Source organism: Lampris incognitus, chromosome 1 (assembly GCF_029633865.1).
Source record: "Lampris incognitus isolate fLamInc1 chromosome 1, fLamInc1.hap2, whole genome shotgun sequence".
In the NCBI taxonomy this organism is placed as follows: Eukaryota; Metazoa; Chordata; class Actinopteri; order Lampriformes; family Lampridae; genus Lampris; species Lampris incognitus.
In genome coordinates, this window is record NC_079211.1 from 25,831,159 (window position 1) to 25,857,596 (window position 26,438).

Genomic DNA, 26,438 nt, shown 5'->3' on the forward strand with positions numbered 1-26,438 from the left:
CACACACCAAAGAACATAACATTGGTCCGACATGAGCTCGACAACAGAGAACACAATTTCCACTGCTGTGCTTAACCTTCAAATGTAAAAGAAAAAAGCTAATGTGTGATATTTTAATTAGATACGGAGTGTTATTGTCAGTGTTGTGCACGAACGTGTTAGATGGCCCTTTCACATGGAACTACATTCTTTCAACCACAGAACATCCTTCTGATTCTGCTGGTCTGCGGCGTAATAATGTGTGCTGCATAGGTACACTCATGCAAAGGTATACGGAGATTCTGCGGTTGAGAGAATGTAGTTCCACATAAATGGGCCATTTGACGGCAAGATAAAGCGGTGAAAATATTCAAAACATAGCGTACACTTAAACTGATCTTATATTTTTAGTGAGCCTTTTCTTAAATGACTAAAATGCGTTTTGTCCGTGTCTTCGTCTGCAGCAATACATTCCTCAACTTCCGAGCTGGCTACTCCTGCTGAATCTCCAAACTGGGAGCACAGAGACCCCTGTCTACTGCAGGTAATACACTGACTATTGATAAGTACTTCATACAACCCTACTTAAAAAACCTGAACTATCAATTTAAAGATAAGAGAAAGGGAAAATAATGACGCTAATGTTAATTTTTCCATTAAGTTCAGTCAAAGCCTGCTGGGAGCACTTGAACCAATTTACATGGAGTTATTTTATTATTATAATTATTCAGTTTGGTCAACGTTTACTGCCTGCTGTCCATGCAGTTTAATTCATTCCATTTTTACGTTTTGGAAGTTATTTTTATTTAAAAAGAATTCCACTCAAATTGTTATCTTGTGCCTTGAACTTCATGCACTTTATTTTTTTTTCAAATATTTTTCTGTTTTACACAAAATTCAATTAAACATATGTTCATATAAAGGCAACCTTGTGTTGGGGTTTGTGTTGCTGTAAATTTTGGCACAATTTTTTTTTACATTTACTGCAACGGAATATCAGCCCCAAATATCAGTTATCAGCCTCCGCAACTTACCAATAATCGGCATCGGCCCTGAAAAAAAACAAAAAACATATCGGTCGACCCCAAGCGCTTTCACACCTTTGTTATCAACCGGGTCTAGAAGATCTGCCTCAGCACAAGCCCTCAGCAATGGCTTTACGTCCCCTCAGACGAGAATTCAGCAGACAGTACTTCCCGGCAAAAAACTGTAAATGAACTGCTTACATCCAACTGGTTCACTGGTCCCATGTTCCTCTGGGAAAAAGAAATACCTAAACCAAAGGATGTAGTACCAGACCTATCCATAGGAGATCCAGAAATCAAAAGGGCACAAATGCTGCAAACAAAGATCACAGTACAAATGAGTCTTGCCGACCGTCTGTCCAAGTTCTCATCATGGTCCCGAGCCACCAAGGCTGTGGCCCGCCTTTTGCAACGGGCTAAGAAAATCAAATGACATTCTCCTTCTGCAGTGATTGAGCAGGAATGCGCTGAACATGTCATAATACAAGACGTGCAAAGTCAAGCATATGAGAAAGAAATCAAGTTGTTAAACAAAGGAAGTCAAATACCACATTGCAACAAACTGCACCACCTTGAAGTTTTACTAGATACAGACAGTATCCTCGAGGTGGGAGGAAGACTCCACCACTCATCCCTTGTTGGCTCATTAAGCACCTGATTGTTATCCCCAAAGAGCATTATGTGACGAAGTTGATAATAGCTCACAACCATGAAAAGACAAAGCATCAGGGGAAAGGCTTCACAACAAACGAAATCAGATCCAATGGCTGTTGGATTCCTGGAATAAGCCGAGCAGTTGCCTCATACATCTGCCAGTGGGTGACTTGTCGTAGACTCAGGAGACCTCCAGGGAGAAAAAGAAACGAGTGACCTAACAGCAGAATGCATAGAGCCCACCCCACCATTCACATGTTGTGGTATGGAATGCTTTGGTCCTTTTGTCACTACAGAGGGAAAGAAACAACATAAATGATATGGCCTGCTTTTGCTCACGGGCCGTCCATACTGAGATGCTAGCGGATATGTCCACAGATGCCTGTGTCAGTGGCCTGTGATGCTTTGCTGCTGTTCGAGGTGCAGTCAGTCAAATCCAGTGCGACCGAGGCACTAACTTTGGTTGTTGCAAAGAATGAATTCTAAGCAGCCCTACAAAAGCTTAACACACAGAGACTCGGTACATTTCTGTCACAAAAGCAGTGTGACTTTGTCATGAACGGGCCACACTCCAGTCTTGCAGGTGGCGTGTGGGGGCACCAGATAGACTGTCAGGAGTGTTCTGAACGCCACTCTGGACTTTACTCTATGAAGCCATGGCCATAGTCAATAGTCGACCTCTCACAGTGGATAATTTGAACAGTCCAGGCAGCCTGGAACCACTCACCCCAAAACATCTGATCAACATGAAATCTAGCACAGCACTGCCTCCACCTGGCATATTCCGCAGAGAGGACTTGAACGGCGCAAAAAGATGGTGCCATGTACAGTATCTGGCAGAGCAATTCTGGAGTTGCTGGAAACGGGAGTATCTTCACAACATCACTGCAAGGCAGCGTTGCCACTCGCCAATGAGAAATCTGCGGGTGGGTGATATAGTGATGGACACAGATTAACTGTCACCCAAAAGTGAATGGAGACTCGCAAGGGTCTTAGAGACTGTCAGTGGTAAGGATGGACTTGTAAGGAGGGGGAAAATGTCAGTAGGAGATAAGCGACTGAATAAGAAGGGTGAACGCCTTGGTAACTTTCCACATTGGAGCGTCCAGTGCAGAAGTTAATTCTCTTGTTAGAGGCTTCTTGAGTTTATGACTGTAAAAGAACATTGTTATGCTTAATGTGAAAATTATCCATAGTTTGTGTCATTTAATGTGAAACATTCATAATTTTCGTGGGAGTGTAAGTAACCCAATTTATGTTTTAGCTTTAAAGAAGAGATAGTCCCGTTGAACCGTCATTTCCGTTGCATTTATTATGTATTTTAGCTGTTTGAAGCATATAGTGACTTATTTCCTGTTTTGACAAGAAGGGCTTTTATTTTGAAAATTACTCGCTAATGCCTTTTTAACACCTTTATTTCCTATTTCCTGCTGCTAGTGAGAGAAAAGAAAACGGTGAAACGAAAGCACATACAATGAAACGTTTAATGTATTAGCACCCCCCCTCCCCCGAAGAGGCACAAGGTTAGTATTCGTTGTAATACTGTAATATTAACATATGGTTTGTGTCATATAGTAGTTTTGAACTATAAGAACTCTTTCTTACTTTTCGTTTGAGTTACCATTAGCTTAATGTGAGCTAGTGTTAGGCCAGTGGTACTCACTAATTTTCTTAGGGGAGCCACTTATGAGTAAGACCATTCCTCAAAGAGCCACAGAGATTGTAGATATAACTTGGGTGATTTTTTTATTATCACTCTCAAGATATTTACCATCTTTGTGTATGTTTAAAAAAAAATAGTACCATGCTTTCCATCCTTACATCTCTTTTTATTCTCAATTAATAATTACATTGCATTATTAGAATATATAATACTTGTTTGTGAGTTTGTAAGGCTGGGAGTGGAACCCATCTTATGTATGCATGTACATATGCAATTATACATAAAAATTATCAACATGAAAAAAAGTTCACAAAAATGTATATATTGGCTAACAATAGAGATGAAAAACGTATTTTTCTCTGTTATATTTGTATCTATGTGTTGAGGCTCTCGTGTGTTTTAGCTGTCCCTTGACTTTCTCCATGCAAAATACATAACATCAATATGTTGAGGCTCTCATGTGTTTTAGCTGTCCCTTGACTTTCTCCATGCAAAACTTGTAGTTAGTGGTTGCAATCCTAGTCAAACAATCAAGATGCACGTGTGTAAGCCTACTTCTATGTTTTCTTTTGACAATGCTCATTATAGAAAACGTTGCCTCACATGAGTAAGTGCTCACAAAAAAGCTCATTACCTTCTGCACAGAAAGCTTTATATGTGAATAATCCGAGGCTGGCACCATGCTCCAGAAATGAGCAATGCCTGATCTGAGCTCAGTTTTCAGTACATCATTGACCTGCAGCTCAATAATCTCACTCTGTATTACAGCCAGGTCTGGACAATGGTTTTTCAGAGCAGGTGTAAGGCTTGACAATGACACATTAAAAGGGTTCTCAATGAAATTGAAAAGCTCCCTATACCCCACAACATCTTGAAATCTCCTTTCGAATTCATTTCTTATTACCTCCCATATGCCTTCAAATTCATCACAGTCAAAATGTTGTAGTAGATCAGGGTTAGCAGTTGTGCAGGCTCTTAGATTGGGAAAGTGAAGAAATTCTCCATCGGGCATGAAGACAGTGGTGATCTTGTGCTGGAAAGCAGTGACTGCTCTTAGCATATTACCTGGGTGCTTCCCTTTTCCTTGGAGTTGGAGGTTAAGGGAATTCAGCTGGGATGTTATGTCAGTGAGGAGTGTCAGCTGTAATATCCAGTGTGGGACCTCAAGTTTTGGCTCAGCCCTCCCCTTGCTGGCAAGAAAATCACCCACCCGACCACGTGATAACCATCTCACTTCATTGTGCATCACCAGATCCCCATACTCTGCCTCGTATTCCTCTACAAGTGCATGGAAATCCCGGTGATTAAGTGCCCTGGCCTCGATAAAGTTGATGACTCGCACAACGAGCTGCATCACATTCTTTAGCTCTTGGTTTTTAAGTTTTGACACCAGTGCCTCCTGATGAATTATACAGTGAAAGGAGACAAACTTGGGAATGCGGTCTTCAGTCCGATAAGTCCCTTCTCCTTCCCTCTCATGCTTGAAGCTTCGTCTGTGTACACCGACACAAGCTTTGACCAGTCAGTTTGTTTCTCTGCAAAAAACTTCATCAGTGCTTGAAAAACGTCCTCCCCTCTGGTCTGTCCATGAAGTGGTAACAGACATAACAGCTCCTCCCGAAATTCGTCCTTTTGAATAAAGCAAACCCACACGCACAACTGTGCCACGTCACTTATATCCGTGCTCTCAATGCTGCAACATGGTGCCGCTGCCAGATCTGCAATTAGCTGTTCCTGGATATCTTTCCCAATAAACTCGATCCTCCTCATTAATGTCGAATCTGAAAGCTGCAGTGCATGTATTTGCTTTATTATTGCGTCCTTATTGGTGAAGTCATGGTACGTTATATCAGCTGAGGTCAAAAAGCATTGTTTAACAATTTCAGCGTCTGTGAAAGCCTTTTTATTCCTAGCTAAAATCCAAGCGATCTCGTAAGTGGCCTCGGTCGATTTCTCGGCAATAGACTGATCTCACCATAATTTTCTGCTGCTCATTGAGAGTCTGTGTCAACTGTTTAATTTCATTAGTCCTCAGGTTGCTACCTGGTGGGTACAACATGTTGTACTTGGCGTGAAAAGCACTAACGTGGCGTTCAAGGTTAGACCGTTTACAATTGGCACTAGTCTTCTGGCAAATTAGGCAGAATGGAGTGGATTCGTAATACACAAAGAAAAACTCATCAGTCCATGTATCCTCAAATTTTCGGTGTTCATCCTGAATTGACCGCACCTTTTTCTTTACTGGTGCAGCATCAGTGGCTTGTCGGCAAAACTGATCTGCATTTCCCCCCGTTCTTTCCTCACGTTTCTCTTTCTCCTCAGGCTTGTTTCTAACTCCGTCGCCATCAGCTAATGAAGAATCACTTTTCTCGTTCTGCTTTTTTTCTAATAATACATCTGTCCATTTTGAGAGGGGTGAAAGGCCGAGACAATATTTGATATAACCTTACGTGCTAAACTTGCAAAACATTTTGCAAATACAAAGCTACACACATAGGCTATACCTATATCTACCCAAGATCCCACGCTGTTACGTAGCCTACGTTCTTTGACGTATCTTCAGTATGCTGCCATCTGCTGGATAATTCATTTCAATGTGCTAAAACAGGACACAAACGGAACCTATTGAAGTAAGTTATAGCTATGTTCTTATCAGTGGATCTATATGAGGCGCAAAACAAAGTCTCACCAGCCACATGCGGCTTGCGAGCCGCGTAAAGAGTAACACTTAGGCTATGGTAATGCTCGCTAACATACTTGTTTGTGTTTTTGTAACTAGCTCTTACGTTGGTTTTGGGATTTCCAGTAAGTATCAAACCATCTTTCAAAGGGATATGCTACAACCTCCCTGAGACATGTGAACTTGATTGTGATTACCAAAGTTTATAGAGCTGTGAACATGAGTGAGAATGAAACAATTACAATTAAGCCTCTAAATACCTTTCTTTAGTGGACTGAATTGGAAAAAGAAAAAAAATGTTATCAAATTTTATTTAATTTTGTGTAATACGCCTAAACTTTAGCTCACTTTTTTTAGTACTGCCTGTAATACCACTCTGAGAGCCAATTAATTTGATTGCAACAGAAAATTTATTTATTTATTTTTTTGAAAAACACATTCTCTTTACCAAACCTAATTTTTTTTTTCTTTTTGGATTTGTCCCCCCTTTTTCTCCCAGTTGTATCCGGCCAATTACTCCACTTTTCGGAGCCATCCCAGTCACTGCTCCAACCCCTCTGCTGATCTGGGAAGGGCTGCAGACTACCACATGCCTCCTCTGATACATGTGGAGTCTCCAGCCGCTTCTTTTCACCTGACAGTGAGGAGTTTTGCCAGGGGGACATAGTGCATGGGAAGATCACGCTATCCCCCCCAGTTCCCCCTCCCCTTTGAGCAGGTGCTAGTGCAGCGGTGCAGCTACCAGGACACATACCCACATCCGGCTTCCCACCTGCAGACACAGCCAATCGTGTCTGTCGGGATGGGTGACCAAGCCGGAGGTAACACGGGGATTTGAACCAGCGATCTTCGTGTTGGTAGGCAATGGAATGGACCATTACACTACCCGCACACCCATGCTAAACCTAGTTCTTGGTCCAATCCCAGCCCTATTCTAGCCTACTTTACATATTGACACAATTTCCAACTGGATGCGAGGTCCTCTATGTCTATTCTTTAACTTAGTCCCATCTAAATCCAGCCCAACGTGTAAAATGTCTTTCCTTTGTGAACACTGAACATTTTTCGTCCACTTTTTTCATGAAATTGACTGACCGAGTATTTTAATGTAAAAGCTGTGATCCTATTCTGATTTCACTTTTTCCTGTAAGTTCTCTACAGTCGTGAAAGGAGGATGTAGATGATGAGTGAGGCAGGAGACTCATCTCAATAACAGGAAGATGATCCAAGATGATCCGTTTGCTTTGTGCATTCAGTGCAGGTGTCAAAACGTTTAAGAGATGGTGTATTAAATTAAAGTGAAATTAGTTTTTCAGAGGTAGTTTGCTGTGCTATGGTAGTCTTTGCTGAACACAGCCTTTCATAGGAGCTGGAGCTCACAGCAAGATGTTAGATGCCTATTCAGAGTATTGTCTTTTTATCACATGCATTAACTGCAACATGGCACAGCTTATTAGTCGTAGACGTGTTGCGAATTTTTTTTTTTTTTTGCCCATGATAAAATTTTGTTCTCTTACCAAGATGACTTTGTGGTCATAAAATAGGATGCTAAAAATCTTAATCCTTCCTTACTTATTCCCAATTTAATTGGAAAGTATGAGGTGCAACGATCTTCCTAATGACTCTCCTGTCAGAACAGCAAACTCTCTTCACATCTTTTTGCCTTGGGGTAAAAACTCCCAGTTTCACATCTTCAGTACATTTTATCTCCACTTCTCTTTAAGTGCGCTAAAAATACCCACTGTCTCTGTCTTTAGCCCATACTACTGGTTTTCATGGGACGCTCTTCTCTCATTATTATTCCACGGGTACAGAATATTGTCAATATGACTTCTTTTTAACTCCTTACTTATTGCTTTTAATTTTGATGATGAAGCTAGAATTAAGGCTCATTCAACTGTTGCATTCATTTTAAAATCACTATGATTGAGTGTCAAGCAGAGGCTGAAATTGTAAAAAAAAAAGAAGAAGGAAAATGTGCAATCAAGCCTATCATTTTGTCTGCAGATGGGTTCAAGAATGAATGATTTTGCCAAGTTTCTCTGTTGCATCACTGTGTTATTGTACTCAAATGTTGTGCCATTTATTTCGCAGCATGGTCGAGTGTGTGGGTGTGATTGTGTTTGGGGTCGGCTGTATCTTGTGTGCTTGACATCTCACTTGACTGCTGGCTTTGAACTGATCCAAGCACTTGTCCCTTGACCGATCAAAGCCCTGTTTGTTTGAAGCTGCTTGGTTCGTGTCCTCCTTCGTATGTGATGAGCATGGATGCTCTCACAAAAAAAAAGAAAGAAAAAAAAAGTTATATATCCCTCTCTGGCGAGCGACTTCTGGATATCTCCATGTGGATAATTAAAAGCCCGTACCAGTTATTTTTTTCCCCCTCCCATAGGACAGTTTGAAGCTTGTTATGTGTTAATTAAATTTGGCTGCAGATAGTGTGGGAGGTGTGTGTGTGTGTGTGTGTGTGTATGTTTTGGTGGTGGGCAGTGGGGGGGGTAAGCAGGTGAAAGAGAGGGCCATGATCAGGAGTGAGAGGTGGAGAGAAAGGAAGAAGTAGAAAAGGGAAAGGAGCAGAGGGAGGAGAAGAGTGGAGAAGACTAAAAGTGGAGCGGGAGGAGAGAGGAGCCTCTGAGAGGAAAGGAGCGTTTGTGAATCAGAGGACCGTGATGAGCACTAATGAAAAATAATTACCGCCGCCAAAAATAAGACTGGACAAGTGACAAGAAACTGTTGGTGCCCCGCTTATTTCCTCCTCTCGCTCTCATTCTCCTCCTTTATCGCTTCCCTTCTCCTCCTCCTCTCTAACGACCTCTCTCTAATGCCCCACCCCTCTTTTGTCTCTCTTTGAAAGCGAGAGCGAGAAAGAAAAAGGAAAGAAGATGAATTAGAGGAAAGCAAGTGATGCGTTAATACCTCTGAATATGTCGTTACTTTGTTAATCAGAACCTGAAGACCAAGACTGGGAAATTTAATTAGTTGTGAGAAGGAGCCTATCAATACTCAGTAATTAAAAGAAAATAAAGAAATAATGTATTCAATTTTCTCTATTTGTTTAGAGTATTGCATTGCACTTCCTCCTTTGAGCTGGTTTTCAAATCTCCTGTGTTTTCACTGACTTACCGCCAGTGGCCCCTGGAAAAACAGCAAACATTAAGTGAGAAGAAGATCTAATGTAGCTGCTAATTTTATGAGACGCAATGTATGGCTGTAGTAGTGTACTACAAGTACACAAGAACACACATTTTTTTCCTCTGTTGGTTTTTTTTTTTGTGGTGGATCCCCCCCCCTTTTCTCCCCAATTATATTTGCCCTTTGGCCAATTACTCCACTCTTCCAAGCCATCCCGGTCTATGCTCCACCCCCTCTGCTGATCTGGGGACCACATGCCACATGCCTCCTCCGATACATGTGGAGTTGCCAGCCAGCCGCTTCTTTTCACTTGACAGTGAGGAGTTTCGACAGGGGGACACAGCGTGTGGGAGGATCATGCTATTCCCCCCCCCCCCCCGAACAGATGCCCTGACCGACTAGAGTAGGCACTGGTGCAGTGACCAGGACACATACCCACATCCAGCTTCCCACTGCAGACACAGCCAATTGTGTCTGTAGGGGTGCCCGACCAAGCCGCAGGTAACACGGGGATTTGAACCGACGATCCTCGTGTGTAGGGAGTTGTTCCTTATCCAATGCTAGGGTCTAAGGACAGGATGCTATGTTGCTGTAAAGCCCCTTGAGGCAAATTTGTAATGGGTTATACAAATAGAATTGACTTGACTTGACTTGGTAGCAACATAATAGACCGCCACACCATCCGGACCCCCCTTCCTCTATTGTTATGAGTGATTAGTTAGTGTAGTGTTAGTATTAGTGACAGTGCTATTCTTCCCCCCCCTTTTTTTTTCTCCCTAATTGCACCCAGCCAATTACCCCACTCTTCCGAGCCGTCCCAGTCGCTGCTCCACCCCCTCAGCCAATCCCGGGAAGGCTGCAGACTACCACATGCCTCCTCCGATACATGTGGAATCGCCAGCCGCTTCTTTTCACCTGACAGTGAGCAGTTTTGCCAGGGAGACTTAGCGTGTGGGAGGATCACGCTATTCCCCCCAGCCCCCCCCCCAAACAGGCACCCTGATTGACCAGAGGAGGCGCTAGTGCAGCAACCAGGACACATACCCACATCTGGCTCCCCACCCGTAGACACGGCCAATTGTGTCTGTAGGGATGCCCATCTAAGCCGGAGGTAACAGGGGAATTCGAACCAGAGATCCCCATGTTGATAGCGCAGCGGAATAGACCGCTACGCTTCCCGGAAGCCTGACATTGTTATTTTTGCCGTCTACGTCTGAAGCTTCAGGAAGACAGTGTTACACTCCCCAAGGCCTTACAAGCCTTTGAGACTGCACTGCTCATGCTCACAAGCATGCACTCAGCAGCTGGGGAGAACCTTGAAGGCTTTGTTTAGGACTCTGCAGAGGGCCAGTTCCATGCAGTGCAGCTCCAGAGCTTTAGCCAGGAGAGCAGGGATAGATTTGACTGGTAACAAATGGAAAAAGGGACAATAAGAGCATTTGTTGATATGATTCAGTTGTTTTTATTGTTTTATTGTTCAAAAAAGGGCTCACTCAATCATGTTCACTGCATGACATGTTTTAATTGCACGTTGTCCCTGCCTTTAAAACAAACTATTGAAAATTAAATTTCATGTTGATAGATTGAAGAGCCAACTCCTTGATGCAGTCATCAAAAGCATGAGGAGCCATTTCAAGGACCTGGAGAGTGACAAGATTCTTCAGGCAGCTGCAAGTTTCTTGGACCCGAGAGAGTGGCCCACAGAAGGGGCAGACCTGGCCAGTTACGGAGTAGACCATCTCTGTGTCATCACAGACCACTTTGCAGACATACTGGATAGGGGGCGTGGGGGGGGCTGTGACAGGGGTCAGGCAAAGCACCAGAAGTGGCCAAGCACAAAAGTGGTGATCAAAGTACTGCCCCAGGTCCAACAAAGTAAGGTATGGGGCAGACTTTTTAACAGACCCTGATAGGCTGCAGAGCTTCCCCAACCTGCTGGTGGTGGTTGAGCTTATCCTCATGCTCCCACTATCCACCGCTGCCTGTGAGCGTGGCTTCAGTGCCATGAAGTGCATTTAAACAGACTGGCAGAGCAACCTGTCAGTTGAAATATTGTGGAAACTGCTATACATTAGCATTGAGGGGCCAGCAGTGTCCAATTTCGATGCAGAGCATGTTGTACAAAAATGGCTTTGAGCAGGGCAGTGAGCACGTCAGTGTAATTAAGATTTGTATTTGTGTGGTTTCATTAGGATTTTAGATGCGAAGCATCTGCTATAGCCTGTTCTTTCCCTCACTCACTCACTCACTCACACACGGTTAAGCTCACTCGCTCAGTCACTCACAGTTAATGAGTCCAGCTCTGGGGAGAAGGACAGACGGATGGACGGGGGGATGGATCACACCATTTTCGATATGCAAGAATGTTTGTTGTTACACATCTATGACACACTGTGTCCTTGTTATGTTTCATTTTCTTAAATCAAGATGAAACATGACAATTAACTATAGTCTTTGTTGTTATTTGATAACCGCCAATAAAACAATTTGTATAGGGGCAAGTAAAAATTTACTTCAGGCAAATGGATTTCTGACCCACTTGTCCGACTGGGCAAGGGGAAAAAATATTAATGTTGAACCCTGCTGGTAGGACATAGTATATGCTGATGGCTTGAATCTTATTCTTCTGATTGAGCTGGCTCCTCAGGACCTGCCTCACTTTCTGGAGGTATTTGGCTGTAGCTCCCCCAACTGTCACATGGCAGTTGCAGTTTGGAGAGTCCAATTGTGATGAAGTTGTTATTGATTTGTCCAATGTAGCAAATTCAGGGGGCAGTCCGGTGAGCCGTCACAGCTGGGACGCGAACCCGTGTCTCCCACACCATGGGTGACTTTGTTAACCAGTTGATTAAAGGGTCCGACCCGTTAGCCAAGGGATAGTGAGTCTATTTATCTGTGTACGTTACACTACCCCCCCTCCTTCAGGAAGCATGTCCCCACACTTCAGCATATCAGTACTTTTGTACCATATGTGCAAAAGTATTGGGACACACCTCTTATTCTTTGAATTTGGGTGTTTCATTCAGACCCATTGCCACAGGTGTATAAAATCAAGCAGCTGCCCTTGCAGTCTGCATTTACAAACATTTGTGAAAGAATGGGTCGTTCTGAAGAGCTCAGTGAATTCAAGCATGGCACTGTCATAGGATGCCACCTTTGCAATAAGTCAGTTCATGAAATTTCTTCCCTGCTAGATATTCTACGGTCAACTGCAAGTGGTATTATTGAAAAGTAGAAGCGTTTAGGAACAACAGCAACTCAACCATGACGTGGCAGACCACGCAAAGTCACACAGCGGGGTCAACGAGTGCTGAGGCACATAGTGTGTAAAAGTTGCCGACACTCTGTTGACTCAATAACTGCAGTTCCAAACATCCTCTGGCATTAACATCAGCACGAAAATTGTGCGCCGGGAATTTCATGGGATGGGTTTCCATGGCTGAGCAGCTGCATGCAAGCCTTACATCACCAAGCACAATACATCAGACGGGGTAGTGTAAAGCATGCTGCCACTGGACTCTGGAGCAGTGGAAATGTGTTCTGTTGAGTGACGACTCGTGCTTCTCTGTCTGGCAGTCTGATGGACGAGTCTGGGTTTGGTGGATGCCAGGAAAACGTTACCTGCCTGACTCCATTGTGCCAACTGTGAAGTTTGGTGGAGGAGGGATAATGGTATGAGGTTGGGCTAGGCCCCTTAATTCCAGTGAAGGGAAATCTTAATGCTTCAGCATACTAAAACATTTTGGACATTCTATGCTTCCAACTTTGTGGGAACAGTTTGGGGAGGGCCCTTTTCTGTTCCAGCATGGCTGTGCCCCTGTGCACAAAGCAAGGCCCATTAAGACATGGTTGGGTGAGTTTGGTGTGGAAGAACTTGACTGGCCCGCACAGAGCCCTGACCTCAACCCCATCGAACACCTTTGGGATGAACTAGAACAGGGATTGTGAGCAGGTCTTTTCGTCCGACATCAGTGCCTGACTTCACAAATGCTGTTCTGGATGAATGGGCAAAAATTCCCACACACACACTCCAAAATCTTGTGGAAAGCCTTCCCAGAAGAGGGGAAGCTGTTATAGCTGCAAAGTGGGGACCAACTCCATATTAATGCCTATGGATTTAGAATGGGATGTCATAAAAGCATAACTTTGTTAAAAGAAACACTCAACTGTAGGGAAAGTGCTCAACAAATAAGGAGCAAAATAATATATATCCAACCTTGGGGGTTGTTTCATGTTGTCCTCTGTGTGGAGTTTGCATGTTCTCCCCGTGTTTGCGTGGGTTTCCTCCTGGTGCTCCGGTTTCCTCCCACAGTCCAAAGACATGTAGGTCAGGTGAATCAGCCATACTAAATTGTCCCTAGGTGTGAATGTGTCGGCCCTGTGATGGACTGGCGGCCTGTCCAGGGTGTCTCCCTGCCTGCCACCCAATGACTGCTGGGATAGGCTCCAGCATCCCCACAACCCTGAGTTGGATAAACGGTTTGGATAATGGATGGATATATATATATATATATATATATATATATATATATATATATATATATATATATATATATAGACACACACACACACACACAAGTGGGTGAAACAGCTAAGTCCATCAATGAATGTAACATTAATTACATTAGTAAGTTTATGTGCTGTCTGTGTGCTATTTTGTCCTCTGTCTCATCCCTTTTCTGGGACAGGCCTTAGTCCCTGGTGAATATTTGAGCTTAGCTCTGAAAAGACAGAAGAGGAAGTTTAATTTCCTGTCACATATGGGACATTGGAAGTTAATTAAACTTTACATCTTGTTTATCACAGATTAAATGATTTATAAGTCCATTAAAGTAAAAGTAGAAGGGAAGTGTGTGTGTGTGTGTGTGTGTGTGTGAGAGAGAGAGAGAGAGAGAGATCTGATTTTCAAAAGCACATTCCAGTCCAACAGCTGATATCAAAACTTATCATCTTATTGTAACCCAGCTCATAAAACAAAAAAGTTTCAGAAAAAGTCTCATTGAGTAGTTCAAACATTGAGTAGTTCAAACCAAGTATTTATAAATGATGAAACATTGCTTCTATTGCCCCGCAAAATGACAAACATTGCGGGGGGGGGGGTGAGAGGCAGCAAGAGAGAGACAGCGAGAGGGAGGGAGGGAGAGTTTCTTTTAAGTGTTGCGCCTGACATTAATTTTCTTTTTTCTTTTTTTCTTCTTACCTGTGGTCACCAATAAGTCCTGTGAAATTAACACTCAGCTGAAAAGATAGTCGGAGTTCCCAGCCAAATCAAATGGGCCTTCGGGGTCAGTTTTTTGATTTTGCAGAGGAGATCAAATGAAATTCACTCGTTTTAACCTACCTTTGTTTCTATCTAAATCTATCTATCTATGTCTGTCTGTCTGTCTGTCTGTCTGTCTGTCTGTCTATCTGTAAACAGGGCCAATATTCAGAAATGGGATGAATGAAGTTAATGGCAGCAGTTATTCAGTCCTGCATAACTGGAATGCTTTGGCCTTTCTAGTAATGATGTCCAGCTCTCTTGTGGTGTGCAGATAACAATTCTGTGATTTGTCCTACAAAAAAAGTGTTTAGTTTATCATATATTACCTGATAATAGTGTTGACTGTAGTAATCGACAGAGCTAAATAGCTTAACAACGAACCACTTTTTAAATAAAGTGGTTTTCTAATTAATTTTGTACTCATCCCTGTGGGTTTTTTTAATTTCCTTATAGCTGTCTGGATTGTGTTATGTTGGTTTTGTGATGGACTTATTTTTTTAACCTTCATATGTACTTCTGGTTTTGTGTGATTGTGCGTCCGTGCATGCATGCTGGTGCACACAGGAGAGAAGGGATGTCTGCCTGCATGTGCACCCATGGCTACAAGACTGTATTTGTCTGCAATGCAAGTGACTGAGTGTCATTCGCTGTACTTGAAAGCTAGTCTTTTGTGTGTTAAAATGTCAGTACGTAGACTTCCTGTAGAGCCAACCTCTTAGTCATTATTCCCTGACTAGTACCTGCTCTGTCAATCAATTAAAAAAAATCTGAAAATACCACTCTTTGTGTGTGTGTGCGGGGCAGAGGTTAGTGTGTGTGTATCTACTACTACTACTTTCGGCTGCTCCCGTTAGGGGTCGCCACAGCGGATCATCCGAGGTCTTATTTATGATCCGCATATTTGATTTGGCAAAGATTTTACGCCGGATGCCCTTCCTGACGCAACCCTCCCCATTTGTCCGGGCTTGGGACCGGCACTAAGGATGCACTGGCTTGTGCATCCTCAGTGGCTGGGTTAGTGTGTGTGTGTATATATATATATATGTATATATATATATATATATATTTAAAATCCCCAAAGATTTGCTTGTATCTCTCTTTGCTGCTTTTGCCTGTCACCCTCCACCCCTACCTCCTCCTCTCACAGGCTGATCCTGGTGTGTGCTGATAATGGATCAAAAAGGTAATCCTCTAAAAAGCCCAAGCTTTGGCACATCCTGTTAGGAAGTGTGACATAGCACAGTTCTGTTAAAGCTGAAATCCAATTTTTTTTTCTCCATTAATAAGTCAGTATTTCATCCATTTGAACTGCAATGATGATGTGTTGATTCTGTTTGTACAGGCAATCAATATTATAGTAGAACAGTGTTCTGATATGGTTTGATGTAGGAGGGAGAGTGAAGTAGACCTGTTGCAACTGACAAGGCATGGCAGCCATTGTCACACGTGCGGTCAGCTCAGCTATGAACTTTTCCCACCCTTGTAAAAATGGCATCCTTGGACCAAAGATAATGCAGGCAGTCTAATGTGTTACAAATGTCTTGATGCATGCTCAGTAATCCATGTGCATAATCCCGGAAAAGTTGAATCAGTTCATCTTGAAACCAGGTTTAGTGGGAGAAACATTTCATCACTCATCTAAGTGACTTGGTCAGTCTCAGTACACTGTAGGTATCCCCCACCTTTTTAATGGTACAGTTGCATAATGACCAAAACCGGCAATCTAACACCGGGTTCATATGCAAATGCCATGACCATTAATTACAGTTACAATGGCCTTGTGTCCTATTCACAGAGGATTGGGGAATAGCTGCAGTCACAGTGTTGTTTAATTGTGACAAATGTACTCTTAGCCCCCTGCTCAGTTCAGGGATGGTTGTTCCCTCTTAACATAGATGACCTCTTTGACTCCCCATTCAAACCAGCGTTCCTCCCTATCAAGGTTGTGCACATCCTCATCTTTGAAAAAGTGGCCACTGGCCTGTAGATGGATGTAGACCATGGAGTCCTGGCCTGACAAGGTAGCTTTTCGGTTGTGGCATCCATTTTGCCAGTCTGTTTGGTTTCCCTAATGTACAATTCATGACAATCTTCCCGGCACTTAACAGCATACACTATATTGCTCAGTTTGTCCCGGGGAACCTGATCCTTGGGGTGGACCAATTTTTGGCACAGCATGTTTTGGGGTTTGAAAGCAACCAAGACACGGTGTTTGGAAAATACATGTCTCAGCTTTTCCGACACTCCCGCCACATATGGAATCGCCACTGTTTTACACTAAGGCAGCTGTTGTCATTCTCCTCTCTTCAATTGGCTAGTGCACTGTTTGGGCCTCTTCCTGGCTTTTACAAATGCCCAGTTAGGATAACCACACTTACCCAGGGCCTGAGGGAACTGAATTCAACTTTTCTGGGGCTATATTTCAAATTTTATCAAACTATAAATGAAACACTGCTTTATTGTAATATTGATTGTCTGTCCAACAGAAGCATCACCACATTGGCGTCATGTCTTTGTTCTCGCTGAAGTTGTTTCCAACATGTACGTGTTTCCCATTGCACTAGTTTGAGCGATCCACTCAGAAAAGCTCAATAGCGTTATTTGGAGACTGGAGAGCATCTCCAACCATGGTAAAGATGCCAGTTAGTATTATCTAACCCGAGTCATGGTCCAGACTTCCCTATTTCTAAACCCAGCGCCAACCTCAAGTGCACCTTAGGCCAAGTACTACTAATCGAGGCCTGTTGTCACAGTATATTCATTATATCTTACAATCAACACAGGTATATTATTTTTTTGTCAAAACCATTATTTGAAGCACAAATAAATGAGTAAAAAAGTATAAATGAAAATAAATGAAGCATAATTGAATCTACTACCATTTTTGGCTGCTCTGTTAGAGGTCACGACAGCTATGTCCTCTTCAGTTTCCTGTCATGCCAGCCACCTGCATGTCCTCCCTCACCACATCCATAAACCTCATCTTTGGCCTTCCTCTTTTCATTTTGCCTGACAGCTCCATCTTCAGCATCCTTCTCCCAATATACCCAGCATCTCTCCTCCACACACGTTCAAACCATCTCAATCTTGCCTCTCTTGCTTTCTCTCCAGACCGTCCAACCTGAGCTGTCCCTCTCACATACTCATTCCTAATCCTGTCCTTTTTCACTCCAAATGACAGTTTTAGTATCTTCAGCTCTGCCACATCCAGCTCCAGCTCTGTATTTTCATCAGTGACACTGTCTGCAAACCATATAACATAGATGGTCTCACTACAATCTTTTTTTCTGCACCCCTTACTTTGAACAGTTGACCCCAAGTATTTAAACTCATCCACCTTTGTCACTTTTACTCCTTGCATCCTCACCATTCCGCTGTCCTCCCTCTCATTCACGCATATATATTCCGTCTTGCTCCTACTTTCATTCCTCTTCTCTCCAGTGGATACCTCCACTTCTCCAGGCTCCCCTCAATCTACTCCCTACTCTCACTACAGATCACCCAACAGTACTGGTGGTGGTCATTGGTAACCTAGGCCTTGACCGATCCAGTATGGAAATCTGATTTACACTCACCGGCCACTTTATTAGGCACACCTGTCCAACTGCTCGTTAACGCAAATTTCTAATCAGCCAATCACATGGCAGCAACTCAATGCATTTAGGCATGTAGACATGGTCAAGACGATCTGCTGCAGTTCAAACCGAGCATCAGAATGGGGAAGAAAGGTGATTTAAGTGACTTTGAACGTGGCATGGTTGTCGGTGCCAGACGGGCTGGTCTGAGTATTTCACAAACTGCTGATCTACTGGGATTTTCACGCACAACCATCTCTAGGGTTTACAGAGAATGGTCCGAAAAAGAGAAAATATCCAGTGAGGGGCAGTTCTGTGGGCGAAAATGCCTTGTTGATGCCAGAGGTCAGAGGAGAATGGCCAGACTGGTTCGAGCTGACAGAAAGGCAACGGTAACTCAAATAACCACTCATTACAACCGAGGTATGCAGAAGAGCATCTCTGAACGCACAACACGTCGAACCTTGAGGCAGATGGGCTACAGCAGCAGAAGACCACAACAGGTGCCACTCCTGTCAGCTAAGAACAGGAAACTGAGGCTACAATTCGCACAGGCTCACCAAAATTGGACAATAGAAGATTGGAAAAACGTTGCCTGGTCTGATGAGTCTCAATTTCTGCTGCGACATTCGGATGGTGGGGTCAGAATTTGGCGTCAACAACATGAAAGCATGGATCCATCCTGCCTTGTATCAACGGTTCAGGCTGGTGGTGGTGGTGTAATGGTGTGGGGGATATTTTCTTGGCACACTTTGGGCCCCTTAGTACCAATTGAGCATCGTGTCAACGCCACAGCCTACCTGAGTATTGTTGCTGACCATGTCCATCCCTTTATGACCACAGTGTTCCCATCTTCTGATGGCTACTTCCAGCAGGATAACGCGCCATGTCATAAAGCTCGAATCATCTCAGACTGGTTTCTTGAACATGACAATGAGTTCACTGTACTCAAATGGCCTCCACAGTCACCAGATCTCAATCCAATAGAGCACCTTTGGGATGTGGTGGGCCGGGAGATTCGCATCATGGATGTGCAGCCGACAAATCTGCAGCAACTGCGTGATGCTATCATGTCAATATGGACCAAACTCTCTGAGGAACTTTTCCAGTACCTTGATGAATCTATGCCACGAAGGATTAAGGCAGTTCTGAAGGCAAAAGGGGTCCAACCCGGTACTAGCAAGGTGTACCTAATAAAGTGGCCAGTGAGTGTATGATCTGCACATTTGATTTGGCAAAGGTTTTACCCCGGATGCCCTCCCTGATGCAAGCTTCCCCATTTATCCGGGCTTGGGGCCGGCACTAAGAATGCACTGACTTGTGCATCCCCAGTGGTTGTTTTATATATAATATATGGCGGCAGGGTGGCGCAGTGGTTTACGCAGTTGCCTCACAGTAAGAAGGTCCTGGGTTCGAGCCCCAGGGTAGTCCAACCTTGGGGGTCATCCCAGGTCATCGTCCTCCCCAGATAGCAAAATTGCTGTGGCCCAGACCTGTCCCACACCCGACTTTCATCTGACCCACATACTGCATGGAATAATGGCACTTTGGCAGTCCGCTCCTGTTGGCCAGATCTGGGCCAGAATCAAGCCATAGCAATGCCGCATGTGCCACATATTTGCCAAAGGTGGCCCATATTTGTTTTTTTATATTTGGGCCATATTCACCATTTACTACACGGGCCACTTCACAGTCACATCCAGATTACATGTTGCCGAGAGCACTGCATCTTTGCCAAAAAAGGCCCACATTTGATTAGGCATATTTGCTATTATACACGTGGGCCACTTCAGGCTCACATCAATTTTCTCAGTACCAGAAGAAGGTCATCAGTGCCGCATCATTGCCTGAAGTGGCCCACATCTGGATCCTATCTGGGTCTGTGTGGAGTTTGCATGTTCTCCCCGTGTCTGCGTGGGTTTCCTCCAGGTGCTCCGGCTTCCTCCCACAGTCCAAAGACATGTGTGTGTATATATATATATATATATATATATATATATATATATATATATATATATATATATATATATATATATATACACTACCGTTCAAAAGTTTGGGATCACCCAAACAATTTTGTGTTTTCCATGAAAAGTCACTTATTCACCACCATATGTTGTGAAATGAATAGAAAATAGAGTCAAGACATTGACAAGGTTAGAAATAATGATTTGTATTTGAAATAAGATTTTTTTTACATCAAACTTTGCTTTCGTCAAAGAATCCTCCATTTGCAGCAATTACAGCATTGCAGACCTTTGGCATTCTAGCTGTTAATTTGTTGAGGTAATCTGGAGAAATTGCACCCCACGCTTCCAGAAGCAGCTCCCACAAGTTGGATTGGTTGGATGGGCACTTCTTGCGTACCATACGGTCAAGCTGCTCCCACAACAGCTCAATGGGGTTCAGATCTGGTGACTGCGCTGGCCACTCCATTACCGATAGAATACCAGCTGCCTGCTTCTGCTCTAAATAGTTCTTGCACAATTTGGAGGTGTGTTTAGGGTCATTGTCCTGTTGTAGGATGAAATTGGCTCCAATCAAGCGCTGTCCACTGGGTATGGCATGGCGTTGCAAAATGGAGTGATAGCCTTCCTTATTCAGAATCCCTTTTACCCTGTACAAATCTCCCACCTTACCAGCACCAAAGCAACCCCAGACCATCACATTACCTCCACCATGCTTAACAGATGGCGTCAGGCATTCTTCCAGCATCTTTTCATTTGTTCTGCGTCTCACAAACGTTCTTCTTTGTGATCCAAACACCTCAAACTTGGATTCATCCGTCCACAACACTTTTTTCCAGTCTTCCTCTGTCCAATGTCTGTGTTCTTTTGCCCATCTTAATCTTTTTCTTTTATTGGTCAGTCTCAGATATGGCTTTTTCTTTGCCACTCTGCCCTGAAGCCCAGAATCCCGCAGCCGCCTCTTCACTGTAGATGTTGACACTGGTGTTTTGCGGGTACTATTTAATGAAGATGCCAGTTGGGGACCTGTGAGGCGTCTGTTTCTCAAACTAGAGACTCTAATGTACTTATCTTCTTGCTCAGTTGTGCAACGCGGCCTCCCACTTCTTTTTCTACTCTGGTTAGAGCCTGTTTGTGCTGTCCTCTGAAGGGAGTAGTACACACCGGTGTAGGAAATCTTCAATTTCTTAGCAATTTCTCGCATGGAATAGCCTTCATTTCTAAGAACAAGAATAGACTGTCGAGTTTCAGATGAAAGTTCTCTTTTTCTGGCCATTTTGAGCGTTTAATTGACCCCACAAATGTGATGCTCCAGAAACTCAATCTGCTCAAAGGAAGGTCAGTTTTGTAGCTTCTGTAACGAGCTAAACTGTTTTCAGATGTGTGAACATGATTGCACAAGGGTTTTCTAATCATCAATTAGCCTTCTGAGCCAATGAGCAAACACATTGTACCATTAGAACACTGGAGTGATAGTGGCTTGAAATGGGCCTCTATACACCTATGTAGATATTGCACCAAAAACCAGACATTTGCAGCTAGAATAGTCATTTACCACATTAGCAATGTATAGAGTGTATTTCTTTAAAGTTAAGACTAGTTTAAAGTTATCTTCATTGAACAGTACAGTGCTTTTCCTTCAAAAATATGGACATTTCAATGTGATCCCAAACTTTTGAACGGTAGTGTATGTATGTATGTATATATATATATATATATATATATATATATATATATATATATATGTGTGTGTGTATATGTGTGTATATATATATATATGTGTATATATATATATATATGTATATATATATATATATATATATATATATATATATAATTACCACTGCTACTTTCGACTGCTCCCATTAGGGGTCGCCACAGCGGATCATCTTTTCATTTATATATATATATATATATATATATATATATATATATATATATATATATATATATATATATATCTATATATATATATATATCGTTTTTTTCCCCGAAACTGTCAATGGTGTTGAGTGCTCGACTAATGAGAAGAGAAATATCAACACGGATACAGGAAAAAAGATTTTAATGCATAGCAGTACAGGCCTATTTCATGCGTCTCGCACTCATCAGCCGCTAATGTTTTTTTCACGAAGAATCATACAGTTACGTTGCCCAGCATCACACCCCTAATTTCGGTTGGACAGCGACCAATCAGATGGGGAAACATTCAAATTATAACAGCCAATAGGGTAGGTACTTATGATGCACAGCAACCAATGGAGAGATAGAAAACATTACAACCAATGGGACTGGGGTTTAATCCAGCTAACTCAACTGAAAAAAAAGCTAACGTACGGATTCAAGTCGTCTAAATCAGTGGTTCTCAACCTTTTTGGGGTCCTGGACCCCCTGCGTATTTTTGATCTACCCTGAGGACCCCTCCACCTGATCTTGGGGGAGGGGGGTTGCAATTTGATAGAAACAGTAGAAACTGCATTTTAAATTGCATTATAGCATTTATTCACTCTTTGGGGCAAAAATAAGAGCTTTCAGTTGTAACTTAGATATAGTTAACAAAACAGAATTCTTATGCAGTAACTTTCAGATATATGTAACAAAACAGAATATGTATTCAGTAACTTTCAGATATATGTAACAAAACAGAATTTGTATTCAGTAACCTTTAACAATGCAAACGGGAGCGAGATCTCTTATTAAAATACAATAAATTACACTTGTGAAACAGATGTAATTAGAGAAAAAAGTCCTGTTACCCTTTATAGTTTAGGTAGATAAAGGTCTCAGCCACATTTGAGTAAAATAATCCTATTTCTATAAATGTCATAGGATCTTTTTTTTAAAGATATTTTATTTTCACGGACCCCTTGCAATTACACCACGGACCACTAGGGGTCCGCGGACCCCCGGTTGAGAAACACTGGTCTAAATCACCGCCGACCATCCCGGAACTGAAACCCTTTGAGGAGGGTATTCTCAGAATCATCCAGAACATTAAATTTAAACGCCCAAACAAAGCTTTCCAGATGAAACTCCATAAAGACACAAGATTAATAAAAGAAAACGACAAACTCTTCATTGCAGCCGACAAAACCTTTAATTTTTATAAAATAGAAACCGATCAATATGACAGTCCTCTACACAGCAACATCACCAAATCATAACGAGAAGGCTGTGAAGTCTGCTGAAAGAGACATCACCCTAAAGGACAAAAAAAATTGCATCGGATCTGAAATTAGACGACCGCATTGACGTCACCGCCCAGAAGCAAGCCTTTATCACCCTGAAAGACCACAAACCAAATTTTAAAAACAAACCAACATGTAGGCTTATCAACCCCACCAAGCCCAAAATAGGTAAGCTCAGCAAAAAAATTATTGAAAATATTAATCGGTCGATTCTGAAGAGGGTTCCCTTAAACCAGTGGAAGAACACCGACCAAGTATTGAAATGGTTTAAGGACATAGATGACAAGAGCAGACATACGTTCATATGCTTTGATATTTGTGAATTTTACCCCTCCATAACTAAAGAGCTACTAGACAAAGCTATTGAATTTGCCTCAACATACACCAAAATATCCCACCAAGATAGAGACATAATAGCCCATGCTAAAGAGTCAATCTTATACCACAAGGGAATACCATGGCAGCAACAAGGTAACAGCAAATGTGATGTGACCATGGGCAGCTTCGACGGGGCAGAGACCTGTGAGCTAGTGGGCTTGTACTTGTTGTCCCAACTACAGGTCCTAGACATCAATGTTGGGCTATATAGAGATGACGGGCTGGCAGTCTGCAACAAACCGGCAAGAGAAGTCGAGAGAATAACAAAGAGAATGTGTAGTATATTTGCAAACAAATGGACTAAACATCACAATTGAGGCTAACAAAAAACAGATTGACTTCCTCGACACCTCTTTAGATCTTAGAAATGGTACGTACAGGCCTTACATGAAGCCCAACAATATACTACAATACATTCACAGAGAAAGCAATCATCCGCCCTCCATTTTGAAAAATATCCCAGTAAGCATAAACAAAAGACTCTCATGTTTATCATCCAGCGAGGCCATCTTTAACAAAGCAGCCCTCCCATACCAGGAAGCCCTACAAACATGTGGATATGATTTCAGACTTAAGTACAATCCACCACCAATTAGTGACAGCCAGCACCAAAAACAAAAAAAGCGCAACAGAAGGCAGAACATCACCTGGTGTAATCCTCCCTACAGCGACACCGTGGCCTCTAATATTGGAAAGCAATTTTTCAAACTTTTGGATGAGTGCTTTACCCCGGACCACCAACTGACCTTTCGCAAAGTCCCGCCCCCCTTAGTTACTGTTGCTATGCCTGTCAAGCATTTGAGAACTATCCAGGAAGTAGCCGGAAAACACCAAAACATGAAGGAAGAAATCAGCGCATTGTGTGGGTAAAAGTAACAGTAATAATACGTTAGCTGTATTAGCTATCAATAATGGCTAGTAGCAAGCTTAGCTTGGAGCAGACAGGTGATTTTGTTGATTTTGGATGGATTAAGCTGGCCATGGGGTCTGCTATACTGCGAAATCTATTGCCGATGTTGCACTTCTTGGGTTCTGGGTTTCGGGAAGGGAAAGAAAATTACACCCCCTCCAAACTTTTCCGATATCTAGTATCCGATTTGCAGATCCCATAGGCACACCATTTCAGTATTTTATTGTGTGTTTGAAAGCTTGACGGACCGTTGCTAAGGTAGGATTGGACAAGCACCGTTCTAGGGCGGTACTTTGCGAAAGGTGAATTGAGGAAAATATTCAACAGAAACACTGTCAAAATGAGCTACAGCTGCATGCCAAATGTTCAACAGGTTATTTCATCCCACAACGCAAGCATCATGGCCAAGGCACAGACCCCTCACCTCAACCACAACACCTCCAAGGGCAAATGCTGTGTTAAGACATCGTGTCCTCTAGAAGGAAAATGCCAGATAGAGGGAGTCACCTACCAGGCATCGGTGACAAGATAAGATAACTACAACTTATGTGGGATTAACAGAGGGCCCTTTTAAAATTAGGTTTAATGCCCATATGAGTAGCTTCAGAAATGAGCATGCGAAAAATGCAACGGCCTTAAGCCGCCACATTTGGTCATTGGTAGATAAGAGTACCAGTTATTCCGTCTCATGGAAATTCCTTGCAAAGAGTAGTGCATATTCAGTTACGGGTAAAAGATGTAACCTGTGCTTGGCAGAAAAATATTTTATTATTTGCAGACCTGATATATCCACCTTGAATAATAGAAACAAATTGGCTACCAGTTGTAGACACCGAAAAAAATATCTCCTTTGTAACTATAAGTAAAACGTCTTTATTATTCTCCCCCCTCCATTAGATGAAACACATATGACATTTATTAGGTTTTTTTAAGTATGCTTTTTTTAAAATGTTTTTATATGCTATTTTAAATATAGGTTTTTTAAAAAAAAATTTTTTAGCTACCTGTCCTCCCAACTGTGCCCCAACACCACCCCAGTATATAATTCACATAAGTTACCTTGTTATATTTTTAATGTACACCATGTCAACAGTTCCCTGGCCCTTAACTGTATGATTCTTTGTGAAAAAAACATTAGCAGCTGATGAGTGCGAGACGCACGAAACAGGCCTGTACTGCTATGTATTAAAATCTTTTTGCCTGTATCCGTGTTGAAATATATATATATATATATGTATGTATGTATGTATATATGTATGTATGTATGTATATATATATGTATATATATATATATATGTATATATATATATATATATATATATATATATATATATATATATATATATATATATAATAACAATAGAACAGTTCCTTCTGAGTGGCCCAAATGGCCAATGGTTGGCCATGGCCCCTCTGGCATGTGCCCAAATTCCAAATGGCCAGTCCATCACTGATCAGGAGAGAAGTTTATTAAATATGACAATGTCAGACTCAGCATTTACAGACAGAGCTCAACTCTAACTGAACAGGATGAACTGAAGAATGAAGGGAAAAGAGTCTTATGTGTGCACAGAGGAATGGAGGGGGCAGGAAGGTGGGTCAGGAAAGTTCATACAGTGCAATTGAAAAAAGGATAAAAGGGCACAATAAAGCAATAATTCCACAAGCAAATCATCCACAAGGTTAACTGTTGAAATGGTTACAAAAGAAAATGCAAAACAGCGTGTTTCCATGAACTTTTGTGTAAATTAAAGGCCTCCATAAGCCCCAGGCACGGCGAGCACTGTAAAAAATACAATTTACATTTTTTTCTGCCAACAAAAGTACAGAAGTAAATAGAATTAAATGGCCAGAAAGACATAGGAAACTTATATGAAATTACCTCAACAAAATTTGTCATTACACCTCGCAAACTTATGGAAATCAGCTGATACAACTTCAATGTTTTAAGTATCTGTGTCAGAGGAATAATCCCAAAGTTCCCTGGAAGAAGCCTCACGTTGGCGCATGCGCGTTTTAGATGA